Source organism: Coregonus lavaretus (genome assembly GCF_964263955.1).
Source record: "Coregonus lavaretus genome assembly, chromosome: 20".
Taxonomy (NCBI): domain Eukaryota; kingdom Metazoa; phylum Chordata; class Actinopteri; order Salmoniformes; family Salmonidae; genus Coregonus; species Coregonus lavaretus.
In genome coordinates this window covers 18542133-18569898 of record NC_140007.1, presented here as the reverse complement: position 1 = coordinate 18569898, position 27766 = coordinate 18542133, and positions in this window count along the sequence as shown.

The following is a 27766-nucleotide window of genomic DNA, read 5'->3' as shown; positions in this document are numbered from 1 at the left end:
GCGTACAGGTCACAGTGGTGGGTAGTATATGGGGCTTTGGTGACAAAACGGATGGCACTGTGATAGACTACATCCAATTTGCTGAGTAGAGTGTTGGAGGCTATTTTGTAAATGACATCGCCGAAGTCAAGGATCGGTAGGATACTCAGTATTACGAGGGCATGTTTGGCAGCATGAGTGAAGGAGGCTTTGTTGCGAAATAGGAAGCCGATTCTAGATTTAACTTTGGATTGGAGATGCTTAATGTGAGTCTGGAAGGAGATTTTACGGTCTAACCAGACACATAGGTATTTGTAGTTGTCCACATACTCTACGTCAGACCCGTCGAGAGTAGTGATTCTAGTCGGGTGGGCGGGTGCCAGCAGCGTTCGATTGAAGAGCATGCATTTAGTTTTACTAGTGTTTAAGAACAGTTGGAGGCTACGGAAGGAGTGTTGTATGGCATTGAAGCTTGTTTGGAGGTTTGTTAACACAGTGTCCAATGAAGGGCCAGATGTATACAAAATGGTGTCGTCTGCGTAGAGGTGGATCTGAGAGTCACCAGCAGCAAGAGCGACATCATTGATATACATGGAGAAAAGAGTCAGCCCAAGAATTGAACCCTGTGGCACCCCCATAGAGACTGCCATAGGTCCAGACAACAGGCCCTCCGATTTGACACATTGAACTCTATCTGAGAAGTAGTTGGTGAACCAAGGCTATTTAGTCTGCCAATCAGAATGCGGTGGTTGACAGAGTCGAAAGCCTTGGCCAGGTCGATGAAGACGGCTGCGCAGTACTGTCTTTTATCGATCGCGGTTATAATATCGTTTAGGACCTTGAGCGTGGCTGAGGTGCACCCATGACCAGCTTGGAAACCGGATTGCATAGCGGAGAAGGTACGTTGTGATTCGAAATGGTCGGTGATCTGTTTGTTAACTTGGCTTTCAAAAATATTCGAAAGGCAGGGCAGGATGGATATAGGTCTGTAACAGTTTGGATTTAGAGTGTCACCCCCTTTGAAGAGGGGCATGACTGCGGCAGCTTTCCAATCTCTGGGGATCTCAGACGTTACGAAAGAGAGGTTGAACAGGCTAGTAATAGGGGTTGCGACAATTTCGGCGGCTATTTTTAGAAAGAAAGGGTCCAGATTGTCTAGCCCAGATGATTTGTAGGGGTCCAGATTTTGCAGCTCTTTCAGAACATCAGCTGTCTGAATTTGTGTGAAGGAGAAGTGGGGGGTGGGCGCATGGGCAAGTTGCAGCGGAGGGTGCAGAGCTGGTGGCCGGGTTAGTGGTAGCCAGGTGGAAAGCATGGCCAGCCGTAGCATAATGCTTGTTGAAATTCTCGATTGTTGTAGATTTATCGGTGGTGATAGTGTTTCCTAGCCTCAGTGCAGTGGGCAGCTGGGAGGAGGTGCTCTTATTCTCCATGGACTTTACAGTGTCCCAAAGCTTTTTGGAGTTAGTGCTACAGGATGCAAATTTCTGTTTGAAAAAGCTAGCCTTTGCTTTCCTAACTGCTTGTATATATTGGTTCCTAACTTCCCTGAACATTTGCATATTGCGGGGGCTATTCGATGCTAATGCAGTACGTCACAGGATGTTTTTGTGCTGGTCAAGGGCAGTCAAGTCTGAGGAGAACCAGGGGCTATATCTGTTCTTAGTTCTGAATTTTTTGAATGGGGCATGCTTATTTAAGATTGAGAGGAAAGCAATTTTAAAGAACAACCAGGCATCCTCTACTGACGGAATGAGATCGATATCCATCCAGGATACCTGGGCCAGGTCAATTAGGAAGGCCTGCTCGCTAAATGTTTTAGGGAGCGTTTGACAGTGATGAGGGGTGGTCGTTTGACCACGGACCCTTTACGGACGCAGGCAATAAGGCAGTGATCCTGGTTGAAGACAGCGGAGGTGTATTTAGAGGTTAAGTTAGTCAGGATGATATCTATGAGGGTGCCCATGTTTACGGATTTAGGGTTGTACCTGGTAGGTTCCTTGATAATTTGTGTGAGATTGAGGGCATCTAGTTTGGATTGTAGTTAAGCATATCCCAGTTTAGGTCACCAAGCAGTACGAACTCTGAGGATAGATGGGGGGCAATCGATTCACATATGGTGTCCAGGGCACAGCTGGGGGCTGAGGGGGGTCTGTAGCAAGCGGCAACAGTGAGAGACTTATTTCTGGAAAGGTGGATTTTTAGAAGTAGGAGCTCAAACTGTTTGGGCACAGACCTGGATAGTATGATAGAGCTCTGCAGGCTATCTCTACAGTAGATTGCAACTCCACCCCCTTTGGCAGTTCTATCTAGACGGAAAATGTTGTAGTTCGGGTTGGACATTTCAGAATTTTTGGTGGCCTTCCTAAGCCAGGATTCAGACACTGCTAGAACATCAGGGTTGGCGGAGTGTGCTAACGCAGTGAATAACTCAAACTTAGGAAGGAGGCTTCTGATGTTAACGTGCAGAAAACCAAGGCTTTTACGGTTACAGAAGTCAACAAATGATAGCTCCTGGGGAGTAGGAGTGATACTGGGGGCTGCAGGGCCTGGGTTAGCCTCTACATCACCAGAGGAACAGAAGAGGACTCGAATAAGGATACGGCTAAAGGCTTTAAGAACTGGTCTTCTAGTGCGTTAGGTACAGAGAATAAAGGGGGCAGATTTCCGGGCGTTGTAGAATAGATTCAGGGCATTATGTACAGACAAGGATATGGAAGGATATGAGTACAGTGGAGGTAAACCTAAGCATTGGGTAACAATGAAAGAGATAGCATCACTGGAGGCACCGATTGAGCCGGTCTCGGCGTGTATGGGGGGTGGAACATAGGAGCTATTTGAGGCAGTTTGAGAGGGACTTGGGGTTCTAGAGTGAAATTGTATAATAAGAACTAACTGGAACAGCAATATCAGCAATCACAGGTGTTATTAGAGAGAGCTAAGACAACAACTGGTAATGGTGATGAAAGTTTGGGCTGAGGCTAAACAGATAAACAGGACAGGGTACCGTGTAAAGGAACAGTTGTGGCATCAGCTGTGCAGCTGAGTGATCATAAGGTCCAGTGAACAGCAATATGTGAGTCAGAGAGCAGTTCGAATTGGTGCTACAGCACAGTGAGCAGGAAGCATGGCTGTTGTTTGCGTGCGCTAGCGGTCCGGGGCTAGCAGATGGATCTTCGTGGTCGTCGCAACGGGAAGCCTGTTGAAGCCACAGACGATTACGTCGGCAGACCAGTCGTGATGGATCGGCGGGGCTCCGTGTCTACTCTAGGAGGTCCCGTCCGGTTGACAGAGAGGTAGATAGCCGGGAGAATGTGCCTGACTCGAGGCTAGCTCAAGGCTGATTAGCCAACAACAACATCCATTTGGTTGCAGCTAGCTAGTTGCGATGATCCGGTGTTAAAGGTCCAGTGATTCAGTGATTCCGGCAGAAAATCCGATATGTTCTGGGTCGATAACGCGCTGTGCAGACAGTGCAGACTGGCCGATAATAGTCCAGGCTAGAGCTGGCTGGTAGGTAGTGCAGGCCATGGACAATGGTGAAAAACCGCTAACGGTGGCTAATAGCAAGTAGCTAGTTAGCTGGCTACTCCCGTCCGGTAGACAGAGAGGTAGATAGCCGGGATATGGTCCTGGCTCGAGGCTAGCTCAAGGCTAACTGGTGCTTGCTTCGGGGGCAGTGGTGATTAGCCTACAGCAACATCCATTCGGTTGCAGCTAGCTAGTTGCGATCCGGTGTTAAGGTCCAGTGATTCAGTTATTCAGGCAGAAAATCCGATGTTCTGGGTGAAAACCGCTAACGGTGTCTAATAGCAAGTAGCTAGTTAGCTAGTTAGCTGGCTAGCTAGGTTCAACTGGAGATTCTAGATAAAGGTGAGTAAATAATATAATCCGTTCCACATTGAGTGAGGCGGGTTGCAGGAAAGTATATTTAGTAGAAGGATGAAAAGTCTGATAGGGAAATATATACATAAAATAAAAATAAAAATAAAAAACAGGCTATTTACACGGACACACAACAGAGAACACGACCGCACTACTACACCATCTTGGATACTTGGAATATGAATGACAGTCATCCAATATGCTCTAAAAGAAACAAGGCCATGCTCATGAAAGAAAATTGTCCACCCTCATCTGAAACGGCACTGACCGCCACTGACACACACACTCGCAACATCACATAGACTTCCTAAATGGCATCCAATTCCCTGTGTAGTGCACTACTTTTGACCGGGACCCACAGGGCTCTGATCAAAAGTAGTGCACTATGAGTAGGGTGCCATTTGGGACGTAATATTACATTATGTAAAAATTGGCATTTTTAAACTACTCAATGAAAACACAAGGTCAATGAGAAAAAGATGTTGAGAAGCACCCATGGTTATTTACACTTAAATCCTTTCTAAGTTTGAAGCATTTACATTTTGAAGCGATAGCTAACTAAGATTGTTTTGCACAGTGTGTGTGCGTGTGTGTGTGGTTCGCTGGCTCTGTGTGTGTGTGTGGCATGTCATTTGTGCCCCCCTAGAGACGGGGCAGGATAGGAGTGGGCTGCCCTTGGCTTTGCCTGCTGTATAATGCATCAGTGACTGAGGAAGTCTTCCCCAGGACCCCGGAGACAAGACAGGGTGGACATGCCGGCTCCTCACAGGGACCCCAGTTTCATTCCACACAAGGGAGAAATTAATGGGAGGGAAGCGGCTGGATAAGAGAGGAAAGGAAGTGGCAATTCCTGATGGCATTCCCAACTCTCACTCACTATGGTGAACACACCGACTGTGTGTGTGTGTGTGTGTGCGTGTGCATGTGTGTGTGTGTGGCTCATGAATGTGTGAGAGAGCAAGGGGCTGAGTATGAGAAGGAAACTGAGAATGTGTCACGTGCGTGTGCACATGTAGTGTGCGTGTGTGTGTGTGTGTGTGTTTGTGTGTGTGCACGCAGGCTAACCTCATTGTAACACTGACCCCATGCTGTCACTCAACACCAGCTCACACTTTCTGTAAATCAATGAAGCTCCACTCCTCCTCTCCCTCCTCCACCTCTCTATCCCTCCTCTCCTCTGTCCTTCTCTCACACTCCTTTGTCCACCAACCTTCCTTTTTACTCTCAAGTTAAAATTGACATATTTCAACACATCAGTAACATCACACACACAGTGCAATCTTACCTTTGGGGGAAACGCTGCGTGACTTCTTGATGTCCGAGGGGCACTTGCTGCTGCTGTTGGGGGAGTAGGCTCTCCTCTTGCCTAGAAGGTCTTCTATGAACAGTCATGCACAGACATAGTGGTCAGTCAGGGCCTCCAAGTACACAGAGGTTTACCTATCTGTCTCCTGCTCTTTTCTTTATGTACCTGAGTACATGGTTGCGAGAGAGAGAGAGAGGTGCGCGCATACGTACGTGGGTATGCGCGTGTGTATGTATGCGTGCATGAGGGGAGAGGGAATTATGTTGCTCTTTTGTGCTTTCTCTCTTCCACACTATTCCTAACATTCTATCTTGTATTCCCTCTTTTCTGTCTCTCTCTTTCCCCCATCTCTCTCTCGCTCTCTCTCTATTGCTCACATCAGTCATCACACAAAGCCTTTGGTTGTGCTATTACTTATAAGAATGAATGCTCCAAACCTCACAGTCAAAGAGGAGCAGTCAGAGTCAAGGGAAAGTCAACCTTGGCTTCTGTCCTCCTTTCATCACAAATCTTAGTTTCCCTTCGTTCTTCTTTAGTTCAGTGCATCATGTCTTTGCCCTGTGTTTTCCCATCTCTCTCTACTCTCTTTCACAGAAACACAAACACACACTCTTCCTCTCGCTTCACCTCTCTCTCTCTCTCTTTACCCTGTAGTTGCGTTTGAACACTCCTCCCGTTGGGGTATGGGGGAGTTTTCTCGCCTCTCATTAACACCCACTCCCCTCCCCTTTACCCACTCCATCACCCCCTCACTCACCCCCTTCCCCCTGCTGCCAGAGAGGAGACCATCTAGTGTACAATTACAGCACCAACCTCCTCTACTACCCTCTTCCCCCTCTCCCCTCCCCTCCTCCTCCTCAATCCCCCCATCCCGGCCATCCCGGCCCCAAACAAACCTCAAATCAATATCCGCCTAATCAGAGTGGGTGTTGATGCAGAGCGCAACACATGCGGTGCGAGCAGGAAGGAAGAAGTATTTTGTCATTTCTCTCTCTCTCTCTTTCTCTCTCTCAATTAAATTCGAATGGGCTTTATTGGCATGGGAAACATGTTTACATTGCCAAAGCAAGTGAAATAAACAATAAAATAAAATGAAATAAACAATCAGAAATTAACAGAAAACAGTTTCAAAAGAATAGAGACATTTCAAATGTTATATTATTGGCTATGTACAGTGTTGTAACGACATGCAAATAGTTTAAATGCAAAAGAGAAAATAAGTAAACAGATAAAAATATAAGTTTATTTACAATGGTGCTCCAATGCTTGCCCTTTTCGTATGGCAACAGGTTACAAATCTTGCTGCTGTGATGGCACACTGTGGTATTTTACTTAATAGATATGGGAGTTTAACAAAATTTGATTTGCTTTTACATTTTTTTGTGGGTCTGTGTAATCTGAGGGAAATATGTCTCTCTTATATCGTTGTACATTTGGCAGGAGGTTAGGAAGTGCAGCTCAGTTTCCACCTCATTTTGTGGACAGTGTGCATATAGCCTGGTCTACTACCTATGGCAGACTCTTTCAATAGCAAGGCTATACTCACTGAGTCTGTAGTCAAAGCCTTTCTTAATTTTGGGTCAGTCACGGCGGTCAGGTATTCTGACACTGTGTACTCTCTGTTTAGGGCCAGATAGCGTTCCAGTTTTTTGGTTCATTATTTCCAATGTATAAAGTCATTTCTCATGATTTGATTGGGTCTAATCGTGTGGCTGTTTTGGGGCTCTGTGTTTTTTTGTGCATTTGTGAACAGAGCCCCAGAACCAACTGGCTGAGGGAGCTCTTCTCTCTAGGTTCATCTCTCTGTAGGTGATGGAAGGTTTGGTTGTTGATTCCTTTAGGTGGTTGTAGAATTTAATAATTTTGATAATTAGCAGGCATCATCCTAATACTGCTCTGCATGCATTATTTGGGGTTTTACATTGTACACATAGGATGTTTGTCACATTTTGTAAATTTTTGGTTGGTGAGTGGACCCCAGAACTCACAACCATAGAGGGCCATGGGGTTCTATAACTGATTCAAGTATTTTTTAGCCAGATCCTAATTGGGATATCGAATTTTATGTTCCTTTTGGAACATTGTGGAAGTTACCTGAGGTGCTGTTGTTCAGGCTGAGGTAGGTATAGTTCTTTCTGTGTTCTAAGGCAATGGTGTCTAGATGGAATTTGTAGTCCTGGCAACTGGACCTTTTTTGGAACACCATTATTGTTGTCTTACTGAGATTCACTGTCAAAGCCCAGGTCTGACAGAATCTGTGCAGAAGATCTACGTGCTGCTGTAGGCCCTCCTTGGTTGGAGACAGAAGCACCAGATCATCCGTAAACAGTAGAAAAGGGTGCTGCAGACTGTTCTAGTGCCCTCGCCAATTCATTGATATACACTGAGTATACCAAACATTAGGAACACCTTCCTAATATTGAGTTGCTACTTACTACCAGACCCCGTTCAAAGGCACTTAAAAATGTTGTCTTGCCCATTCACCCTCTGAATGGCACACAATCCATGTCTCAATTGTCTTAAGGCTTCAAAATCCTTCTTTTACCTGTCTCCTCCCCTTCATCAACACTGATTGAAGTGGATTTAACAAGTGACATCAATAAGGGATTATAGCTTTCACCTGGATTCACTTGGTCAGTCTATGTCATGGAAAGAGCAGGTGTCCTTACTGTTTTGTATACTCAGTGTAAATGTTGAAGAGGGTGGGGCTCAAGCTGCATCCCTGTCTCACCCCACGGCCCTGAGCAAAGAAATCGGTGTGGGTTTTTTTGTGCCAATTTTAACTGCACACTTGTTGTTTGTGTACATTGATTTCATAATATTGTATGTTTTTTTCCCCCAACACCGCTTTCCACCAATTTATATAGCATGCCAAATTGAGTCAAAAGCTTTTTTTATCAACAAAGCATGAGACGTTGCATTTGCTTTTATTTATTTGTTTGTCAATTAGGGTGTGCAGGGTCAATACATGGTCTGTCATACGGTAGATTGGTAAAAAGCCAATTTGACATTTGCTCAGGACATTGTTTTCACTGAGGAAATGTAGGTCTGCTTTGAATGACAATGCAGAGGATTTTCCAGAGGTTGCTGTTGAGGCATATCCCACAGTAACTATTAGGGTCGAATCTGTCAAAAAAAATGGGATTGGGGTGATCAGTCCTTGGTTCAAAATATTGGGGAAGATGCCAGAGCTGAGGATGATGTTAAATAGTTTAAGTATAGCCAGTTTGAATTTGTGGTCTGTACATTTGATAATTTCATTTAGGATACCATCAACACTTTAGGCCTTTTTAGGTTGGAGGGTTTGTATTTTGTCCTGTAGTTCATTCAATGTAATTGGATAATCCAGTTGGTTCTGGTAGTCTTTAATAGCTGATTCTAAGATTTCTAATTGATTGTGTATATGTTTTTGCAGTTTATTCTTTGTTATAGGGCCAAAAAGATTGGAGAAGTGATTTATCCACACATCTTCCTTTTGGATAGATAGCTCTTCATGTTGTTGTTTGGTGTGTTCCTATTTTCCCAGAAGTGTTTAGATTCTTCTTAAATTACATTGATCTGATTTCTGACATGCTGTTCTTTCTTTTTTCGTAGTGTATTTCTGTACTGTTTTAGTGTTTCACTATAGTTAAGGCGTAGGTTCAGGTTTTATGGGTTTCTGTGTTTTTGGTTGGATAGGTTTCTCAATGTCTTTCTTAGGCTTTTGCATTCTTCATCAAACCATTTGTCGTTGTCTTTCTCTCTGTGTCTCGTCTCCTCCCACAACGCCGGTCAAGCCGCATGCAACTGCTTCCTTCCTTCCATCTCTCTCGGTCTCTCTCTCTTTCTCTCTCTCTCTCTCTCTCTCTCTCTCTCTCTCTCTCTCTCTCTCTCTCTCTCTCGCTCTCTCTCTCTCTCTCTTCCATGTATATTTTTATGGACGAGGTGGGTGGGTGGTTATTTTCTTGCTTAAAGAAAACCATACTTTCTTTCTATCAGGTGATGGTCTCGCTTCTGTTTTGGTATTTTGCGTTGTTGCGTTGTTGAAAAGGGTAAAAAGTGAATAGGAAAGAAGATATGGTGTGAATCCTTGAGAATGGTTTTGGTGATACATATTATATCTTCAACTGAGTTCACTCCCTTTTATTGTTACCTTGACAATGAGGAAAGGTCCTGAATCGAGGGGCCAACCTTGAACGGAGACATTCTAACCCTTGACCCCTAACCTTACACTGCCCATCATTATGTTTCTACTCTCTTTAACAAGAAAGAAAGAGAGAGACAGTGTAGGAGGAAAAGGAGCAGAGAGAAAGACAGAGAAGGAGACAGAAAGAGAGAAAGAGATGGAAGAAAGCATGAAATAGTGTTTGGAGTGGCAGAGTTGGGGTCTTGGAGGCTTTTGTTTGGTTTGTGGAAAAGAGGAGCCCTAGTGTCGGAGAAAGGAGGTTTACTAATGATCACCCCGTTTGATGTTTTCTCTCTGGGCACCTGGAGATCCACTCCCTACCCTTCCCCAGAGACGGAGAGATAGAGAGAGATGTGGAGAAAGAGGGGGGGGGGGGGGCACTCTGCAAGTGCAAACACACACACACACACACACATACAGATTCTCTCTTTCTCAATGTCCACTTGAATGAAAGGAGTAAGATCCAGTGTCTCTTTCCTTCTTTCTCCTATCTTCTCCTCTCTCCTATCTCCATTCCTAATATATGTCCAACTATTGGCCTTTAATGTGTGTAAATGCACAACCAGTAGTATAATATTCTTGATTATTTTAAACATGAATGATAAAATATTTAATACATTAGCCTATGTCAGACCTAAAATAAAATACTGGGATTGCCAAGCTTCCATACTATTTAAACCCCGTTCGTGGAAATAGGCTTACAGAAAGACAGGGCTGATATTCACAGGCGCACACGCACATGCACGCACACACACACTTCTCTTGGGCCGACTTCACAGAAGACAGTGTCTCTCCTGAGCCATTGCCTGAGGGTCAGAGATTTTAAGGCGGAAAGCTTTTAAAGCCAAATTGCAGTGCCTTCAGAAAGTAATCACACCCCTTGACTTTTTTCACATTTTGTAATGTTACACCCTGAATTTAAAATGAATTAAATTGAGGGTCAAAAAGTATTCAACCCCTTTGTTATGGGAAGCCTAAATAAGTTCAGGAGTAAAAATGTGCTTAATAAGTTGCATGGACTCACTTTGTGTGCAATACTAGTGTTTAACATGATTTTTGAATGACCACCTCATCTCTGTACCCCACACATGCAATTATCTGTAAGGTCCCTCAGTCAAGCAGTGAATTTCAAACACAGATTCAACCACAAAGACCACAGAGGTTTTCCAATGCCTCACAAAAAAAGGGCACCTATTACTAGATGGGTAAAAAAATAAAAGCTGGCATTGAATATCCCTTTGAGCATAGTGAAGTTATTAATTACACTTTGGATGGTGTATCAATACACCCAGTCACTACAAAAATACATACGTCCTTCTTAACTTCGCTGCCGGAGAGGAAGGAAACCACTCAGGGATTTCACCACGAGGGCAATGGTGACTTAAAACAGTTCCAGAGTTTAATGGCTGTGATAGGATTGCATCCTACCTGGTAGGTCGCTCCTACCAGGTGTTGTGGAGAGGATCTGTGTCTGCACCACATGCTCTCACTACTGGTGTCCCCCAGGGCTCGGTTCTAGGCCCTCTCCTCTTTTCTCTTTACACAAAGTCACTCGGCTCTGTCATATCCTCTCCGATCATTGTTATGATCCCCTCTGACACCCATGTGGTGACACGCATTTCTGCGTGCCTGGCAGACATCTCAGCTTGGATGTCGGTCCACCACTTCAAGCTCAACTTCGACTAAACGGAGCTGCTCTTCCTTCTGGGAAAGGGCCGCCCACTCCAAGACCTCTCCATCACAATTGACAACTCCACGGTGTCCCCCTCCCAGAGTGCAAAGAACCTTGGCGTGACCCAGGACAACACCCTCTCGTTCTCTGCAAACATCAAAGCAGTGACTCGCTCCTGCAGGTTCATGCGCTACAACATCCATAGAGTATGACCAGGAAGCAGCGCAGGTCCTAATCCAGGCACTTGTCATCTCCCATCTAGAATGCTGCAACTCTCTGTTGGCTGGGCTCCCTGCTTGTGCCATCAAAACCCTGCAACTTATCCAGAATGCCGCAGCCCGCCTGGTGTTCAACCTTCCTAAGTTCTCCCTTGTCACCCCGCTCCTCCGCACACTCCACTGGCTTCCAGTCAAAGCTCGCATCATCTTCAAGACCCTGGTGCTTGCCTACGGAGCAGCAAGGGGAACTGCACTTCCTTACCTTCAGGCTATGCTCAAACACTACATCCCAATCCGAGCACTACATTCTGCCACCTCTGGTCTCTTGGCCCTCCCACCCCTACGGGAGGGCAGCTCCCACTCAGCCCAGTCAAAGCTATTCTCTGTCCTGGCACCATAATGGTGGAACAATCTTCCCCCTAAAGTCAGGACAGTTGAGTCCCTGCCCATCTCTTTAAAACGTCTGAAACCCTACCTCTTTGAAGAGTATCTTAAATAACTCACAGCGCCTCCATAAAAAAAAAAAAAAAAAAAAAACATGCATCCTGTTTGCAACAAGGCACTAAAGTAATACAGCAAAAAATGTGGCAAAGCAATTAACATGTTGTCCTGAATACAAAGTATTATGTTTGGGGAAAATCCAAAACAACACATTACTGAGTACCACTCTTGTCACGTATACTCCCTCTCTGGCCTCTAGGTCACCAGGCTGCTCTTTATTATGCAAACCTGTCACCATCGTTATGCGCACCAGCGCCTCATCAGACTCACCTGGACTCCATCACCTTCCTGATTACCTCCCCTATACATTTGAAGTCAGAAGTTTACATACACCTTAGCCAAATACATTTACAGTTTTTCACAATTCCTGACATTTAATCCTAGTAAAAAGTCCCTGTCTTAGGTCAGTTAGGATCACCACTTTATTTTAAGAATGTGAAATGTCAGAATAATAGTAGAGAGAATTATTTATTTCAGCTTTTATTTCTTCATCACATTCCCAGTGGGTCAGAAGTTTACATACACTCAATTCGTATTTGGTAGCATTGTCTTTAAATTGTTTAACTTGGGTCAAATGTTTCGGGTAGCCTTCCACAAGCTTCCCACAATAAGTTGGGTGAATTTTGGCCCATTCCTCCTGACAGAGCTGGTGTAACTGAGTCAGGTTTGTAGGCCTACTTGCTCGCACACGCTTTTTCAGTTCTGCCCACAAATGTTCTATAGGATTGAGGTCAGAGCTTTGTGATGGCCACTCCAATACCTTGACTTTGTTGTCCTTAAGCCATTTTGCCACAACTTTGGAAGTATGCTTGGGGTCATTGTCCATTTGGAAGACCCATTTGCGACCAAGCTTTAACTTCCTGACTGATGTCTTGAGATGTTGCTTCAATATATCCACATACTTTTCCTTCCTCATGATGCCATCTATTTTGTGAAGTGCACCAGTCCCTCCCACAGCATGAAGCTGCCATTCCCGTGCTTCATGGTTGGGATGGTGTTCTTCGGCTTGCAAGCCACCCCCTTTTTGCTCCAAACACAACTATAGTCATTATGGCCAAACAGTTCTATTTTTGTTTCATCAGACCAGAGGACATTTCTCCAAAAAGTACGATCTTTGTCCCCATGTGCAGTTGCAAACTGTAGTCTGGCTTTTTTATGGCGGTTTTAGAGCAATGGCTTCTTCCTTGCTGAGCGGCCTTTCAGGTTATGTCGATATAGGACTCGTTTTACTGTGGATATAGATTATTTTGTACCTGTTTCCTCCAGCATCTTCACAAGGTCCTTTGCTGTTGTTCTGGGATTGATTTGCACTTTTCGCACCAAAGTACGTTCATCTCTAAGAGACAGAACGCGTCTCCTTCCTGAGTAGTATGACGGCTGCGTGGTCCCATGGTGTTTATACTTGCGTACTATTGTTTGTACAGATGAACATGATACCTTCAGGCGTTTGGAAATTGCTCCGAAGGATGAACCAGACTTGTGGAGGTCTACACATTTTTTTCTGAGGTCTTGGCTGATTACTTTTGATTTTCCCATGATGTCAAGCAAAGAGGCACTGAGTTTGAAGGTAGGCCTTGAAATACATCCACAGGTACACCTCCAATTGACTCAAATTATGTAAATTAGCCTATCAGAAGCTTCTAAATCCATGACATCATTTTCTGGAATTTTCCAAGCTGTTTAAAGGCACAGTCAATTTAGCGTAGGTAAACTTCTGACCCACTGGAATTGTGATACAGTGAATTATAAGTGAAATAATCTGTCTGTAAACAATTGTTGGAAAAATTACTTGTGTCATGCACAAAGTAGATGTCCTAACCCACTTGCCAAAACTATAGTTTGTTAACAAGAAATTTGCGGAGTGGTTGAAAAACAAGTTTTAATGGCTCCAACCTAAGTGTATGTAAACTTTCGACTTCAACTGTATATGTCACTCCCTTTGGTTCCTTCCCTAGGCGTTATTGATTATGTTACTCTGTTCCTGTCTGTACGCTACTCTTGTTTTGTGCCATGTTTTATTTCTCATTAAATGCACTCCCTGTACTTGCTTCCCGACTCCCAGCATACATTGTTACAACTCTTCATATTTTCAAGCATAGTTGTGGCTGCATCATGTTATGTGTATGCTTGTAATCGTTAAGGACTGGGGAGTTTTTCAGGATAAAAAATAAATGGAATGGAGCTAACCCCAGGCAAATTCCTAGAGGAAAACCTGGTTCAGTCTGCTTCCACCAGACACTGGGAGATGAATTCACCTTTCAGCAGGACAATAACCTAAAACACAAGGCCAGATCTACACTGGAGTTGCTTACCAAGAAGACAGTGAATGTTCCTGAGTGGCCGAGTTACAGTTTTGACTTAAATCTACTTGAAAATCTGTGGCAAGACCTGTAAAAACATAAAATATTGTAAAACAATCAACTATTCAGGCTTTCAATTAACTTTTATCTCCCTGGTTTATACAGTAGTTAAACTTCAGCGAGATTGTGCCAGGTGAAATTCAACATAACTGTTAGTACACAATTGAAGACACTAGTTTGAAAAGAATAATGGGCAAATGTTGCACAATCCAGGTGTGGATAGCTCTTAGAGACTTACCCAGAAAGATTCACAGGTGTAATCGCAGCCAAAGGTGCTTCTACAAAGTATTGACTCGGGTGTGAATACTTATGTAAATTAGATATTTCTGTATTTCATTTTCAATAAATTTGCTAAAATGTCTAAAAACATGTTTTCATTTTGTCATTATGGGGTATTGCGTGTAGATGGGTGAGAGACATTTTTTTTTTTGAATTCAGGCTGTAACACAACAAAATGTGGAATAAGTCAAGGGGTATGAACACTTTCTGAACGCACTGTAAATGGTGCTTCTTAATTTAGAGTCAATCTAATTCACATAATTAAAAAAATCCCCATCAAAATTTGTCAGTTTAAACTAGAGATATATTTTCTTGCATGTGCTGCGTCTCAATCTACTGCATATGGCTATGTCGCCCTTCCGCATCTGCAGTGGAAAGAAAGTGGCAGAGCTACAGCGCTGTTTGTCAGACCAGGAGACATCCCGAAAATTGGTCTTCTCACAAAAAACGTCTGTAGCGTCCAAACGGTTTGAAAGATGAGACTCTCTCGAACGCAATGGTGTTTTCCGTTTTGCTCTACTTCCCCCACAAGTGTCACAGGACTCGTCTGACGGTAACCCATACAAATTAATGGAAGTATGGAGGTAGTTTTGTGCCAACAAAAATAAGGCGTTAAATATGTGTAAAAAAAAAAATATATATATACATTCCTGAGCTTTCTTATATCTCCTAGATATAGGACAGACACTTCAAAACCTTTTTTGCCATTTATGAATGTGTTATTCAATGTGTTTCTATGGGCTATAGTAGTAAAGGCCAAATTCAATATCGTATCAAAAAATACAATGTTTTTGTTTTATATACCTAAAGGGGTCCTAAAATTCAAAACCAAATAACTAAAGGATCCATGGTATGACCATATGTTAGCTTAGTAAACCCCCCCCCCCCCCAACAGCTTAGACTTCTAAAGGTTTAAAACGTTGGTGCTTCCATTTAACACCAAACCCGCCTTAAACCAGTCTGAGCTTGGTTAGCGCAAATGCTATCTCCTTAACTCCCACCACCAATGCTTATAACCAAGTTCACTCCTTTGCTCATTCTCATGCTAGTTTTCCCTCAGCCATCCATTCAAAACTCCAAAACTCCAGGGAGCCTTGTCCTGTTCTGCCCTCTGGCCAGCTGTATAGTAAACCCACTCCCTTCCAATCCCTCCTACGGAGGAGAATGAGGGACGAGAATGGAGAAATGGAAAGAAAGAAATGGAAACAGCCTTCAACAGAGGAAGAACTAACCTAGCCTAGGCATCTCCATAATCTACCACAGAAGCCGTCAAGCAACCATAGGGACATCCTCTGTCTCGCTCTCTCTCTTCTCCTCTCTTCCTTTCATCCTCATCCCTTCTTTCTTTCTCCTCTTTTTCTATATATTTTCTTCCCGAGGAGGGCCCGCTGACAGCTCAGACAGCCAGACTCCTTAATTCCCCCTCTTATTCCGTTAATCTGTCATCTTTATCAGGCTGGGGGGGGGAAGTGGAGGGGGGCTGGGGAAGGGGCTGCGGCCCCCGATCAATCTCTACATTACAGCTGACAGAATGGTGCTAATAACTTATTGATCCCCCTTCTGTGAGCCGGGCCTCCGCCGGCCCTGAAAGCCCCTCATTGATTGGCTACGGACCGACGTGGGGTAGGGGGGAGGGAGGATCTTCCGTTCATACTGAGAGAGGATTCACCACTGCCACTGCAGCGCCACACACACACACACACTAACACACATGCTGTTCCTCTCTCCCTCAGCGCAACCCCAGGGGAGCAGAGATAGATGGTGGGGGGGGGGGGAGCAGTAAGGCAAAGGGAGAGATGGATAGAGATTAGGGAGTGAGATGATTGAAGAGGAAAAAATTAAGCTACAATAACCCATTAATTTATAGGAGAGGGCTGGGTTCACGCACTGTATATCAGTGATCAGGGTGTGTGTGTGCGTGTCAAAGTTTGGATGCCCAGAAAGACTCATCACAATGGTGCATGAGTTCCATGATGGCATGATGGCTAGTGTGCAAGATCACGAAGAGTCATCTGAGCAGGTTCCAGTCATAGTTCTAGCACCAACCCTGTTCAGCATGATATTCTCCGCCATGGTGCAAGATGCCTTCCCAAATGACCACACTGGGATCCGCTCCAACTACCGCTTTGATGGGGGGCTGTTCAACCTGAGGAGGATGCATGCCAAAACAAAGGTTGAGTAGGTGACTGTCCGCGACCCAGAGGTGGGTAGTAACGTGCTACAAGTAACGCGTTAGATGTACTTAAGTACACTAGTACTTTTCTAGTTACTATCTGTGGGCTGTACTTGTGCTCTTATTCAATTAATTTCTGAAGGACGTAATTTACTTTTTACTCTGTTACATTTTACCAAATCACTTCAGGTACATAGCTTTATATTATTATATCTTCGCTGTCAGATGAAAACCTTGTCACTCCAAATGTAGTGATTTTTTTAAATGAATCGGTACTATTGGTTCCCCCTTTACGTCTGTAAGAACGATTCATGACCCCTTGACCAATTAAATGTATTCAAAATAGCTTGTCATCAAAACTCTTAGTCCATTGGCTTTCAAAGTTGTCTGTCAAACCCAGCATCTCCACCATGGCTCTTGAAGTGGCTCTTGAAGTGAAGCGCACATCTTCACTCCTAAGGACATTTTTGTTTGTGGGTTCTTAGCCAAACACGATCAGAGGTAAGTTGCACTATAATTACCTTCTGCCTTTGTAATATTATATATTTCTGGAGTAAGATAAGTATTTCTCTGATATAATTTTGCTGTTGAAATTGTGTTTTGAGGGTGAGTGCAAATGAAATGGCTAGGTAGCTAGCTAACTAGCTAGCTAGTTTGCTTTGGCTAACCCAGAATCTGACAGAATGTTTACTGTCCAGTTTTTAGCTACCCATATGACCTCTGCTTTTTGGTCTAAGTTAACTAGCCACCTTGTCATTTGCACAAAGAGTGAACAGATAAATCAGATGTGTGTGGCAATAGCTAACTAGCTAGCTATCATATTAGGTTGCCTCTAGATAAGCTGGCTAAGCTAGCTACAGTGTCAACCATGTCATGTAGCTAGCTAGCTAACTAAACCCCCGGGTGCACGTTTTGGTTTTTGCACGAGCACTACACAGCTGATTCAAATAATCAAAGCTTGATGATGAATTGGTTATTTGTATCAGCTGTATTGTGCTAGGGCAAAAACCAAAATGTGCTCCCGGGGAGGGGCCCAGGACCGAGTTTGGGAAACCCTGAGCTAGATCAATTAGACAGCTGAGTGCAGAATCCTCCCACTCCATTGCTCTCTCTCAATGTGTGGTGTGTGTGTGTGTGTCTAATATTCTGTTTTTAGGCCTATAAGCACATCTGTCATATAGTGAAACATCTCAGTAAGCTTTTTGTGCCATTTGCTACTATAAATAAATTAGCGGCACAACCGAGGGGGAGGAGAATGGGTCAGCCAAGAAAATTAAATACCCTTCAAAGAGGAAAGGAGAGGTTTGTAAGAAGAGGAGGATGGAGGGTATATCCTACCTTGGCAGGAAAAATATGATTGAGTTGACTATGGCAATTGATATCTGCACTGTTTGATTATTTATTACTTACATGATTCTTTCCTGAATACCTACCTTGATTTAATTCCATGCGGAAATGTCTGATTTGCATACTAGTAACATGATTGATACTGAAATGTCGATATTGATTGTTTGACTGTTGTAACACTTCCCTGATCCCTGAGTAAAAAGTGAAACATCACACTTGGTGTTAACCTTTTTAGTAGGCTACGCATTCACCATCACATGTACTTGAAATTATATTGTGAAATACATTTTTATTAATGCTATTGAAATTGTGAAATTATTCCAATGTCTCAAGTACCGTTTACTTTTTTATGAAATTGAGCACAGTAGCTAGGTTTCCATCCAATTTGTGACCGATTTTCATCCAAATATTCTAAAATGTGCATTAAAAAAATATGCAGATTTTCCCACCAGTGGTGTGTTTCCACCAAACTGACTTGTTGCAGATACAAATCAGTGTGTGATGACGTAATGCACACAGAATGTACTTTTCAATTAAGTTTTCATGTACCAAATAAAAATCAAATGTTCAATGAGTTTCCATCGCATTTCAACTCTACCGATAGTTTTGTTACGAAAACTGTTGCGTTAAATAGCAAATGTGCCTACTCTGGTCTTGGCACGTGCGCTCTAGCTTACAGCTGGCAGATACAGTGTGGGTAGGCTAGTCTACATGATGAGATTATGGATAAGAGCAAGAAAGTTTTTATTTGTCAAAACAGCTGTCAAGCATCGATCATCATGTCACCAGAATAAGAACCTCAACATTTATTGGAAAGGAGCATCAAGCTCATTCCATGCACTTTCACCACCCTGTGAAGTTCATCATAATTTATTTAATATGTAGCCTAATTTAAACTGAATGGTTTCCCGAATCGTAATGGGAGGACCACACACCATGTCATCGCGTGACTTCAAGTTTACTTTGATATGATGGTTATTAGATCAATATTTGCGCATAAAGGCTTTTACACCGCCATTTCTTGCATAATTTATTTTACAGACACAAAAAGATCCCACCATGTTGAACGAACAAATTATCTGTCGGCATTTATGAACTTGTACCGAAACTTCCTGTTTCCATCACAGCTGTTGTGATATTTTTTTATAAGGTATGACTTTACTCGCATAAAAACTGTGGATGGAAACGTGGTTAAAAGTCAACTTTGAATAAGACCGTAATTGAAACTGTACAGACTACCTGTGCTGTAGGACATCGGCAAGATGGTGCTGGCAGGCTTAAATAATAAATGAATGTCAAATCAATTGCACCAAGTTGTTGTTCTTTTTGTTTGCTGTCACAATTTACCATAAGGGGTAAAAAAATTACCAAACAAATTTTGGAACTAGTACTTAAGTCGTTTTCTGACCGCATAATTCTTTACTCTTACTAGAGTAGTTTCTAGAGGGCTACTTTTACTTGAGTAAATTACAATCTAATGAACAGTACTCTACCCACCTCTGCTGCGACCTCTTGTTTGCAGAGCACTAGCTCCTGGCTCGCATGCTGATCTGCAGATCCTCAAGGACAACTTTCAATCTGCTTGTAACAACTTCGGCCTCACAATCAGTACAAAGAAGACCAAAGTTATGTACCAACCTGCCCCATGTAATCCTTTACATGGACCCAACCATCTCTGTGAAAGGTCAGAAACTGTCAGCTACGCAGCGGTCTAAGGCACTGCATTGCAGTACTTGAGGCATCATTACAGCCCCGGGTTCGAGCACAGGCTGTGTCCCAGCCGGCTGTGACCGGGGGACCCATGAGGCAGCGTACAATTGGCCCAGAATCGTCAGGGTTAGGGGAGGGCTTGGCCGGACGGGATTTCCTTTTCCCATCACGCTCTAGTGACTCCTTGTGGCGGGCCGGGCACCTGCAAGCTGACTTCGGTCGCCAGTTGTACGGTGTTTCCTCCGACACATTGGTGCGGCTGGCTTCCGGGTTAAGCGAGCAGTGTGTCAAGAAGCAGTGCGGCTTGGCAGGATCATGTTTCGGAGGACACATGGCTCTCGACCTTTGCCTCTCCCGAGTCTGTACGGGAGTTGCAGCAATGGTACAAGACTGTAACTACCAATTGGATATCACGAAATTGGGGAGAAAAAGGGGTAAAAAGTTTTTAAAAATACAATAAATAAACTGTCAGCTGTGGACAAATTCACCTACCTTGGTAGCACAATGTCCTGTGCTGTTCACATAGACAATGAAACAAACATCAAGATCGCCAAGGCTAATGCAGCCTTTGGCCATCTGCGAGATTCGGTGTGGGAAAGAACAGGCATCAAACTGGTAACAAAACTGATGGTTCACCAGGCAGTTATATTACCGACCCTTACTTATGGCTGCGAATCCTGGACTGTCTACCAACGCCATGCCAGGACACTTAATCACTTTCACCTGAACTGTTTGAGGATGCTCCTGAGGATCATTTGGCAGGACAGAATCCCAGACACTGAAGTCCTCAGCCATGCCGACATGATGAACATTCCCACACTGCTTATGAAAGCATAGCTCAGATGGGCGGGCCATGTGACCAGGATGCCTGCTACCCGTCTCCCTAAGTAGATCTACTTCTGAGAGCTGAAGAATGGGAAGCGAGCACCAGGTGGGCCAAAAAAACTGCTTTAAAGACACCCTGAAGGCCTCCCTCAAGAGCTTTAACATCGATTTAAGGTCATGGGAAAGCCTTGCTCAGGATCGTCCCACCTAGCGGAATCTCATCCAGGATGGCGCTACCACCTCTGAAACCAGCAGGACCAAAAATGCCATGGTGAAGAGAGAACAGAGCAAGACCAGTAATAACAGTGCCGTCTCTCAGGAGACTCTACCAAGATGCCATGTCCAGTGTGCCAAAGAGTGCTCCGGGCTCAGATTGGTCTCATCAGCCATCTGAGCACTCACCGTACCCCAGACTCATCCCAATGAATCGTATCATGGTCATCATCAACCTATGATGGACGATCAAGGAAGGTGTGTGGGGTTTAATAGGAGTGTGATGAACCAAGATGGTACTAACACTCCCTTTGATGCAAATAATACCCTGTGAAAAAGAAATTTGGCACACACACATACACACACCCTCCATGACCCCCCACCCCCCTCCCCGACACACACATTGCCGTCTCCTCTATAACTACGTCTGGGAGACTGAACGGAGAGAGAGCGAAGAGAAAATAAGTGATCCAAAAAACACCTTATCCGCCCATTAGTCTTTCTGGTCTGACCGCAGAGCCAAGGTTTACAGTTTCCACAGGCAGCCAGACGCTTAGCCCGGCGCCCCTGCTCTCTCCCATCCTCCTCACCTCTCTCTCCCTCCCTCTCTCCCTCTCCCTCCCACAGTCCCAGAGTAGCCAGAGGCCTGGGAGGCGGACAGAGGAGGGTGGAAGGGAGGAGAGGGGGGAGTCAGCCCTCCTGTCTGTCCCTCAGATTTAATTAACGGCCTACTCCGGCGCGGAGACGGCCCAGCAGCCTGCTTCCCTTTCCTCTGACCCACGCGCACACACACACACACATACACACACACACTCACTCACACACTGCCGCCACACCCGCTGTCTGCCCTCCCCTGATACCGGCACCACACTCATTCATCGCTCTCTCTCTGTCTCCCTCTCTCTCCCTCTCCAAACTTTTCTTCCACTACACCACCTATCCCCTTCTCTTTGTCTCTGTCTCTGTCTCTGTCTCTGTCTCTGTCTCTGTCTCTGTCTCTCTCTCCCTCTTTACTCCCCTTCTCTCTGTTTCTCTAACCACAGGCCTGTTATGGAAGTTAGACACAGTGTGGAGTGAGCTGAATAAAATAATTGATGCTACAACAGAACAGAGAGCAGTTAGTACTAAACTATAGTATTACAGAGGTACAGGACTAGAGTCAGAAGTACTGTCTGTTTGGGGGTCCATCTCAAATTGCACCCTATTCCCTATATACGCCCAGGTCAAAAGTAGTGCACTATATAGGGAATAGAGGTGCCATTTAGGACCCAGACTGGTATTGGAGCAATCCCACCACAGCCAGAGTCACCATTGAAATAGTTTCTATAGAAACAAAAGTTCACACCATGACATGATAGCTACAGTGCATTCGGAAAGTATTCAGACCCCTTTACTTTTTCCACATTTTGTTAAGTTAGCCTTATTCTAAAATTGATTAAATTGTTATTTTTCCTCATCAATCTACACACAATACCCCATAATGACAAAGCAAAAACAGTTTTTATGAATGAAATATCACATTTACATAAGTATTCAGACCCTTTACTCAGTACTTTTTGAAGCACCTTTGACAGCGACTACAGCCTTGAGTCTTTGGGTATGACACTACAAGCTTGGCACACCTGTATTTGGAGAGTTTCTCCCATTCTTCTCTGCAGATCCTCTCAAGCTCTGTCAGGTTGGATGGGGAGAGTTGCTGCACAGCTATTTTCAGGTCTCTCCAGAGATGTTCGATCGGGTTGAAGTCCGGGCTCTGGCTGGGCCACTGAAGGACATTCAGAGACTTGTCCCGAAGCCACTCCTGTGTTGTCTTGGCTGTGTGCTTAGGGTCGTTGTCCTGTTGGAAGGTGAACCTTCTGCCCAGTCTGAGGTCTTGAGTGCTCTGGAGCAGGTTTTCATCAAGGATCTCTCTGTACTTTGCTCCGTTCATCTTTCCCTCGATCCTGACTAGTCTCCCAGTCCCTGCAGCTGAGAAACATCCCCACATTATGATTCTGCCATCTCCATGCTTCACAGTAGAGATGGTGCCATGTTTTCTCCAAATGTGATGCTTGGCATTCAGACCAAAGAGTTCAATCTTGGTTTCATCAGACCAGAAAATCTTGTTTCTCATGGTCTGAGAGTCCTTTAGGTGTCTTTTGGTAAACTCCAAGCGGGCTGTCATGTGCCTGTTACTGAGGTGTGGCTACCGTCTGGCCACTCTACCATAAAGGCCTGATTGGTGGAATGCGGCAGAGATGTTTGTCCTTCTGGAAGGTTCTCCCATCTCCATAGAGGAACTCTGGAGCTCTGTCAGAGTGACCATCGGGTTCTTGGTCACCTCCCTGACCAAGGCCCTTCTCCCCCGATTGCTCAGTTTGGAAGAGTCTTGGTGGCTCTAGGAAGAGTCTTGGTGGTTCCAAACGTCTTCCATTTAAGAATGATGGAGGCCACTGTGTTCTTGGAGACCTTCAATGCTGCAGACATTTTATGGTACCCTTCCCCAGATCTGACACAATCCTGTCTCGGAGCTCTACGGACAATTCCTTTGACCTCATGGCTTGGTTTTTGCTCTGACATGCACTGTCAACTGTGGGATCTTATATAGACAGGTGTGTGTCTTTCCAAATCATGTCCAATCTATTGAATTTACCACAGGTGGACTCCAATCAAGTTGTAGAAACATCTCAAGGATGATCAATGGAAAAAGGATGCACCTGAGCTCAAATTCAAGTCTCATAGCAAAGGGTCTGAATACTTATATAAGGTATTTAGTATTATTAAAACCTGTTTTCGCTTTGTCATTATGGGGTAAGGTGTGTAGATTGATGAGGAAAACATTCAATTTAATCGATTTTAGAATAAGGCTGTAACGTAACAAAATGTGGAAAAAGTAAAGGGGTCTGAATACTTTCCGAATGCACTGTATAACAATGGAAACGGTTTATCCCATCATGACAAGTATGGTCAAAAAACTATTCAAAAGTTTGTCAAGTATTAAACCTTTTAAAAACTCACCATATACATGTACACTCACCAAACCTGATCTTACCATACAGGTGTGTTCATTCTCTGTCCTATTACCTCCATGTGTCCCAGTGTGTGTGTGTGTGTGTGTGTGTGTGTATGAACATGCACTACTGTGTATATTGAGTGTGTATGTCTCTCTAATTTCACTGGCAGACAGAATGTGAGCTAGTGGCTGATGGGATTGGACTTGTTTACAGACACGGAGCGAGCCGCTTAGCCACCCTGTTAAATCTCCCTTTAATGCTCAAACTGACAGATTTTAGGCCCAGGCCCCCTCCGGCGCTGGCCACACCGCGCTCAAATCTCCCTCCCTCACCCCTCATTACCCCCCCCCCCCCCCACCCTCATCCCTTTGTGTCTTTCTCCATTAAGATTACCATTCACGAGCTGATTTCCCCATTAAGCTTAGCAGCCGATTAGACAGGTCTTTTTGGGAAATCCGTCCCAAACTGGGGTCTAAAAACACTGGGCGTCTGAGACTTTAACACCCCCGCGCCCCACCCAAATGAGGGAGGATAGGCAGACACCCCTCCATGACCTCGTCCCCCCACACCTCCACCGCCTCATCCCTCTGTATTAGCAACCGTATGGGCAATTAAGCTACTAGAAGGATGAGCTCAGAGAGATACAATAGAGGACGAGGTGTTGGATTTGGGGGATGATTATGCTACATGTATGACCCTCTGACTAATGGGATGAAGAGGAACAGACCGTCCACAGGGGGTAAGGATCTGCTCTCCGAACACTGTACTACTTGACCATGGTAAGGGTACTTCTTTATGGGTTAAATCTGTGGTTGGTCAGCTTTGTTGGTAACACTTGAGAAATTTGTATTGGCTGTTTTAAAGAAAACCAAACCATGGGTTACAGTTTCTCCTGGCCCATAGACTACTTTCAGAGTGAGGAACCATCTAACCTCAAGTTGTAAAATCCTGAACTTCCCCTTTAAGATTACCTTTATAAAGGACATTTGACACTAAGGTAAGGGGGATACCTAGTCAGTTGCACAACTGAATGCATTTAACCAAACTGTGTCTTCCACATTTAACCCAAGAACTCTGAATCAGAGAGGTGCGGGGGGCTGCCTTAATCGACATCCAAGGCACCCAGGGAGCAGTTGTTGTTGGAGGTTAACTGCTTTGCTCAAGGGCAGAACAGCAGATTTTTCACCTTGCCGGCTCAGAGATTCAACCCAGCAACCTCTTGGTTACTGGCCCAACGCTCTTAACCGCTAAGCTACCTGCCGCCCTTTACAAATGTAACATTGATGTAAAGTGTTAGCACTTCGTTTTTATTCTGTGACTCACCTCCAGCCTTTTGATATTTCTTGTGACAAACTCTATAAACCAAAACTCTTGGGTCAGCTGGTCTAAACCTATTTTTAACCCACAAACCAGCAGGTCCCCACCTAACCAACATTTGAGAGATAGTTTGGGTAAAAAAAAGGATAATTGTCTGTGTAAAAGTACAGTATGTCCTTGCAGTAACACAAGGCCATTCCAGACACCTCTGACCACAAAAACAGTCGGGGACTTCCGACATGGCTTATCTCAATTATTGGTAGTGAATGTCTACTGAATAGAAAACACACACACACACATATGCACAAAGCATGATATGTAAGGACAAAAAACAGAAAAGAGACCATACACCAGCGCACAACAGCTAGAGTATCTAAATACCAATTAGTTCTATCGTGTCTAACTTTTGCCATGTTACCCAGAAATATTACACACGTATCTACCTGAAAGCATAAACATCCAACATTCAGTCTAATTCCGGACTAAAACAGTCTAATTCTGAACTAAAACAATCTGATTCAGAACAACTAAAACTAATGAAACAGTGGCTGGTGTTAGGGGTGTTTAACTGTGGGGCTGTAAGCTGTTAGAAGGCTTTTAGCTTAACACACACCATGGTTCCTTTACGCCCATGAAACTGGATTAATGGCAAACAAAGCTATTTATTTCATGGTAATTTAAAACAGGGGATTAAGGAAAAACCTGGAGTACAATAGAAAAGGCAAATAAATTACATTTAGTAATTGACTTGAGAGCCACCTTCAGGAATCAGTAATAAGCTTACAGTAAGTTCCCCAATCAAACAAATTACAGCAAATTATGGGACTAATGCATAATAGTGATTACTCATGTTGATGGAAGAATACGTAACCTCATTACAAATAAGAGGAATACGGAGAGAAAAAGAAAGAAAGACAAACACACACACACACCTATCCTACCTGTGTGTCCTGTGTTGGTGCTGAGGTCAGTTGCGGGCTGGCTCTCGGGCATGCCGTGCTGTCTGGTATGGTGGAGGTTGGAGATGATCGTAGAGAGGTCACTGTCACGACTGAAACACAGACAGAGTCAGGGGGTTAGCAACACACATTGCTTTACATGACACATTAAGACACAACAAGGCACACACACATAGTAACACAACATAGCAAAAAGCGCACACATTTCAACAGGGAAAGACACAACATACCATAACATGACACAACACAACAGTACATAGCTACAGCTACAGTTAATTAAAGCTCCATTCTACCCGGTAACTCACAACACACTTCATCCTCAGAAGAAAAATCTACTACAGAATTATGAAATATAACAAAACGTAATGCAGGCGAGGGAGAGTCTGATCTATAGAATACAAAAGACCGAACAAACACTAGCGTATATCCACACACACAAATTCACCACATACAGTTGTGTGTGCGCATGTGCGCACACACGTAAACGGACACACCTATACTAACCAAGAACCTCTCATATACCCACTGTTTTTCTGTATTCTGTAGAAATTGGAATTCAAACAGACTTCATTAGTGACTAATCAACCTGTGTGTCTATTCTTCCCTTGGCTTTGAGGTGTGTATGACACCCCAATGACAGACTCCTGCATCAAGTACCTTTTGGTCTCATCCCTACTCATCTTGAACCTTACAGTAAGATGCTTTATTCAACACATTCAGAACTCAACTAAGTCACTTAAGAGCTTAAAATTAGATTATTGCTCCCCCAAATTCAGATGGGAGAAGAGACCAGTTTGTAGTGTCTGTCTAGATACACTACAGGGATTTGTTTTAAACATTCAAGTAAAGTAAACTGCAGTAGGCCAACTAGAATACTGATCCTCAGTCAGTCTGACTCGCTAATGGCCAGACTTCAGTTCAAATAGTATTTGTTTTACTTCAAATACTTTAGCTGCATTTGACTGAGCTTGCCTGGCACAATGGAACCAATGGCATAGTCCCAAAAGTGCAAACCCTGCCCATCGGGCACTCCAGAACTCAGTGAAAAGGGACCTTATTAGGTTACAGGGACGATGCACATTTAGCAACATTTCTGTAAATTTGCCAGCTTGCCAATTTTGAACTGTAATCCCTAGATGCTGAAAGTATTTGAAAGGAAACTAAACGCCCTCTCTCTCCCACAGTGACACCACTGCCCTAGCCTCTTGTCGAGTCCAAACCGGAGGAGGGTTTTAGAGGTTAGGGCTTGGATCTGCCTGCCCAATTCCCCACAAGCTCCCTCTAACCCAGCAGCAGCAGCCATGCACACAACTGTGTCATGGAGGTACTTCCACTCAATCTGATTAGCACTCTGATTGCATTAAGCAGCATAATGATGGAAAACAGGCACTTAGCATTTGAGGGAATATCCCAGACAAATTTCTGTCACTATATGGTAATGGATAAAACGTTTTGGTTCACTGAATGTTACATTTGTTGTTCAAGAGTGACATCCTCAAGTGTCTTCTTTATTGTACAAAAGACAAAAGACAGATAAATCAGATACAGATACATCTCATTAAATTAAATAGTTTTTCCTGGTTTCCTTACATTTGGAGCATCAAGTCTGAACTGAATATGTCCAAATCAAGTTTAGTGAACATTCTAGTTATAATGTTGTCTAACATAAAAACAGGAGCCAAAAGGTTCCCTATATGTTCAGGGAACATTATTGCTAACCAGGAAGAGACAGCGGAGGGGGTCATGGTAACAAGGCAGAGTGGCTGGGGATGGTTCTGATTGGTCACCACTTCGAGGAGGCCACATGGTTTGCGGCTGCTGGATTCTGGCTTTTTACAGCACAATGATTATAGGCTCCAGCTCC